General features: G+C 37.3%; 1 long non-coding RNA gene across 1 annotated transcript; it reads right to left on the bottom strand.

Annotated features, from left to right (window-relative positions):
* Nucleotides 1-395: 395 nt before the first annotated feature.
* Nucleotides 396-3,205, bottom strand: LOC129416822 (uncharacterized). Its single transcript, XR_008635566.2, has 3 exons — nt 2,122-3,205; nt 1,500-1,590; nt 396-797 (listed from the first exon to the last, which is right to left on the bottom strand). It is a non-coding gene; the product is annotated as an uncharacterized lncRNA (long non-coding RNA).
* Between the last annotated feature and the right edge of the window lie 1,127 nt (nt 3,206-4,332).

Raw genomic sequence — 4,332 nt, 5'->3', positions numbered from 1 at the left:
CGTTGTGTGCTACACATGCAGCATTGTCCGTGCTAAATGGAAAGGACGCATTTGCTCACGAACCCTCTGGACCCTGAAACATGATCTTATGACTTTATTTGCGTGCTTCAGTTTGGTCTCAATGTCTAAAACCAATGCAATGTATAAAAAAATAAGATGCCACATGGTGTTTTGAAAATGTTGCTCTGGGCTATTGGCACAATAACAAGTAAATATAATTGCGTTAAGTCCAATCAATAGTCTTTTCCAACCCTTACAAGAGCCTCATCTGCGTCATGCGTTAATAACTTAATTTGTGCTGTTTAGACACGCAAAGTGTCGCCACAAAAATAAAACGTAAAAAAAAATGTCAAAAGATGCTGTTACTAAACTGGAATTTGGTGTGGTTTGGGTTTCACAAGGTTTTTACAAATTATATTTACTGTGTCATTTCTTAAAAAAAAAAAAAAAAATGTGGAGTACGAAGCTGTTTAATAAGCGCTTATTAAATTGAACGGACAAGAAAGCAATCCTGCATACTCTAACCCCAGAATGCATAGCCCGCTTTCATTGATCACCCCCTTATGAGATAATGCAATTACAAACATCAATAAGGAGCTGCGAGGGGAATCATTACGTGGTGACAGTGATAGATGATAGTGCAGAAAATAGCGCGTTTCTCTCCAACAATCCTGGAGCCCAGGGGCTTTCAGGGGTGGGCGAAGTCACCAAGGAAACAGATGACATCCAAAATGGCCATGGTGCAGTTTCGGACACTCCATCTCATCTCTCCAATCTTCTCTCTAGCAGCCCACCAGCTGCCGTATAACATATTCTGTGTTAATACACTTCCGTTGCTGAAGCAGAATTATACTTTTACATCAACCATTTTGTCCCACTTTTATGCATTAAATGGCATGTCTTTATATTAAGGGTAATTATTTGATTTATGCATTGACCTGGTGAGATTGCTAAACGAATTCCCTATATTCCTTGCATTATATGTATAGTTGTATTTAGATGTGATTAAACAATAAAACAAAAACTTTGTCCTGATTCAGTCAGTATATATATATATATATGCTTTATTTATTTATAACATTAGTGACATAATGGTGTCATTATTAATTAAATTGCATTGTTTATTTAAGTTAGTAAAATAAGTTACAATTTCTGAGAACATAAATGTGCTGAGGTTATATTTTGTTTCTGCAGTATTTCTCACTAGCATACAAAAAGTGACAGACACAAACACAGTTCATGGCGAGTGGACATAACCCTCTCAAACATGACCAGTGAATCCGACGACATTTGCATTTGCCAGTGCTACTGCTGGCGTGCTGGGAGGACACATGACCCTTTGTGAAAGTTTTCAAACTGAAGCAAAACTACTTGAATACAGAGTACAGAAGGCAGAAACATGCAACAGCACAACCCATGTTAGCTTTTTATGGGAGGCAGAAAGTCCTGTTTGGGCACCTCTGTGCTTATGGAACACATTTCTTTCAGTCATTACTCACAGAGTTCAGTATGTGGTCAAAGGCAGATAAAAGCTTTCTTCTTTCTTCTTAAACAACAGATGGAAAAGGCGTCGTCATTATATGTCTTTGACTGAGAATAAATGAAGAAAATCAATATTCATGTATTGCGAAGGGCAGTTGTTGCAAAGGTCACGAATCGTCGATTAATAAATTAACCGAGCCAACATCTAAACTCTTGACAGCACGTTTTATGCTCATTATCTGATATAGTTGACACTTTTATTAAAGGATTTATGATATATCAAAAAAAAAAAAAATCAAATATATCACTTCTACAAAACGTGTACAGGTTGTGTATCACTAACACTAACCTACATTTGCAAAACAGATATAAATGTTATTACAGTGATCTTTTTGTTCGTTGATAGCCTGCTACAAGAAATAACGCCAATAAAATATGTGTTTAAGCCATTGCAAATAATCTAATTAAGTAGCCTATATAGTAGGCTAATGTTGATTAATATTATTCAGTGGGCTATCTTAATTCATAGCAAAGTATGGCCAAATTAAAAAGCTAATCGTATACGTGTTAACATTAAATTAACAAAAATATTTTCTTATAGTTATCATTTCAGTACATAACGAAAAAACTTGAACGCACATTACATACAAACATGCTCCCTTAAGGACAGTTTTCCAGATCCCCTAAAGATGGCAGTCAAACATGGGATTTATCTCCGCCTGTCTCCAGAGCAGCGAGTGGCGAACGGTTGAGGAATTCAAATCTGAGGAGCTGAAGCAGCGTCATTAAACCGTCGCCTGTGTCCCGCGTCGCTTGAGAGGAAAACATTCAGGAGAGAGACGGTAATAAAAACACAATAGCGATAGAAAACTGAGGGACGGATTTGTGAAAGGGAACTTATTGATTTATTATGGGAGTGTAGTTTAAACTGGCACTCTTAAGCTACAAGACGGGTAACTTTTAAGCATTCCCTCAGGAAAATGCAACATTCCCTTTATTGGTCGTATCGAGACCACCGTAAACACACATTTCGATGAGTTGTGTCTGTTTTAGCGTCATTTAAGCGCCCCGTTTTCGCGGGTAGCTGAAAACAGCCGTCGTCTGGATAATGCCGTTTCGAGCGCTCTTGACGGAGCCATTGAGTGAGTGAAATAAGGCGTGAGGGGGAACTAATCTTCCCATTTAAGTGTTTGTGGCAATTTTATCTAAATGAATTTTAATGCTAAACGGGGGATAATTCTTCCTTTATCCGTCCCTCATCCTCATCTAGCCCCCAGTCTGAGCCTCTGTCAAATGGGCCGAACATTTGTTGCACATTAGCAATGTTAAACTTCAGTATGCAGCATTCAAGCAAACCTCGTCATTTCTTTGCTTTAAGATTTGTGCAGACAAACCTCGTTGCAACCTGTTTGCTTCTGGATTTCTCAGCTCTACTTACGCTATGCATGATGCCTCTTTTATATAAAAGTTGTAGGCTACTTACCTTGTGCATTTAAAGGCAGCGTGCTTGTAATGTTTATGGTTAGAGAGTTTGGTAACGTTTACATTATACGTTATTATAATTAGGCTAACTACAACAAAAATGTGCATTTACAAGTAGCTCATAAAATAATTACATTAAGTAGATGTTGTTTATTTGTATTACACAATACTTAATTGTTGTAACATGGTCACTTTAATGTAAGGTGCTGCCAGAAGTTCTCGGATGTGTGTGTGTGTGTGTGTGTGTGTGTGTGTGTGTGTGTGTGTGTACCTGGTAATTATCACGTTGTGGGGACCAATTGTCCCCACAAAGATAGGAATACCAGTATTTTCCCTTGTGGGGACATTTTGATGTCCCCATGAGGAAACAAGGTTATAAATCAAACAAAATGATGTTTCTTGAAAATGTGAAGTAGTAGAAGGGTTTCTGTGATGGTTGGGGTTAGGGAATGGGGTAGGTAAGGGGAATAGAATATACAGTTTGTACACTATAAAATCCAGTATGTCTATGGAATGTCCCCACAAAACATGGAAACCAGAATGTGTGTGTGTGTGTCCTAAAATACAAATACTAATTAATTGTGTAACTATGATTTGAACACCAACATAAGCTTTCGGTTTAAATATCTGTTATGACTTCCAATTTTGGTAATGACCAACAGGCTTAGTTTTGGATGGGGAAAAGTGAGTTTTCAAAAACAGAAAACTGCAAACAAGAATAAAATCATTCTGCTGCTCACAGTTGCTATCTAATGGCAATAATCTCAACTATGCTATAATTCATAATTAGAACCAGACCTCAGGTGCTCTCAGATTTTTCTGAAAAATTGTTTTCTGAAAAAAATATATACACACACATATACATAAATTATAAAAAATAACCAGCATCTTTCAAATAAAACCATGCCTGTTTTTCAAAAATCTATAAAATATAGCTTCTGTTCCCTCTTTTTACACAAAATTTATTCATTTACAATGTATACATAAAGTCTTCAAAGTTCAAACAAGTGATAGCAACATGTTTAACCAATATCCCATAAAACAGGTTTGCTTAATCAAAGCATATGTATATGAATCCCAGGTCCCATTTATAACTTAAACGCTGAAAGTTTGATGGGCTGGCCTTACGCACTCACACATACACACACACAACCACACACATACTTGTTCTTCACATTCAGCTTCTTCTCATACATCCAGTAATGGTAAATGAAAACAGTTTTCATTGGTTCCGATGTTGATGTGTTAAGCAGGGGGTGGTTCCATAAGGGAGTACAAACAATTTAGGAATGCAGAATGGAGAGCTCCTGAAAGACCGGGGGGATGTGGCTCAGACAGGTGGACGTCACCCTGTGTTTTCCTAAGGCC

The sequence above is a fragment of the Misgurnus anguillicaudatus genome, chromosome 11, assembly GCF_027580225.2.
Source record: "Misgurnus anguillicaudatus chromosome 11, ASM2758022v2, whole genome shotgun sequence".
NCBI classification, from domain to species: domain Eukaryota; kingdom Metazoa; phylum Chordata; class Actinopteri; order Cypriniformes; family Cobitidae; genus Misgurnus; species Misgurnus anguillicaudatus.
The sequence above is the reverse complement of the archived record's forward strand: the minus strand, read 5'-3'. Positions and strand labels throughout refer to the sequence as shown.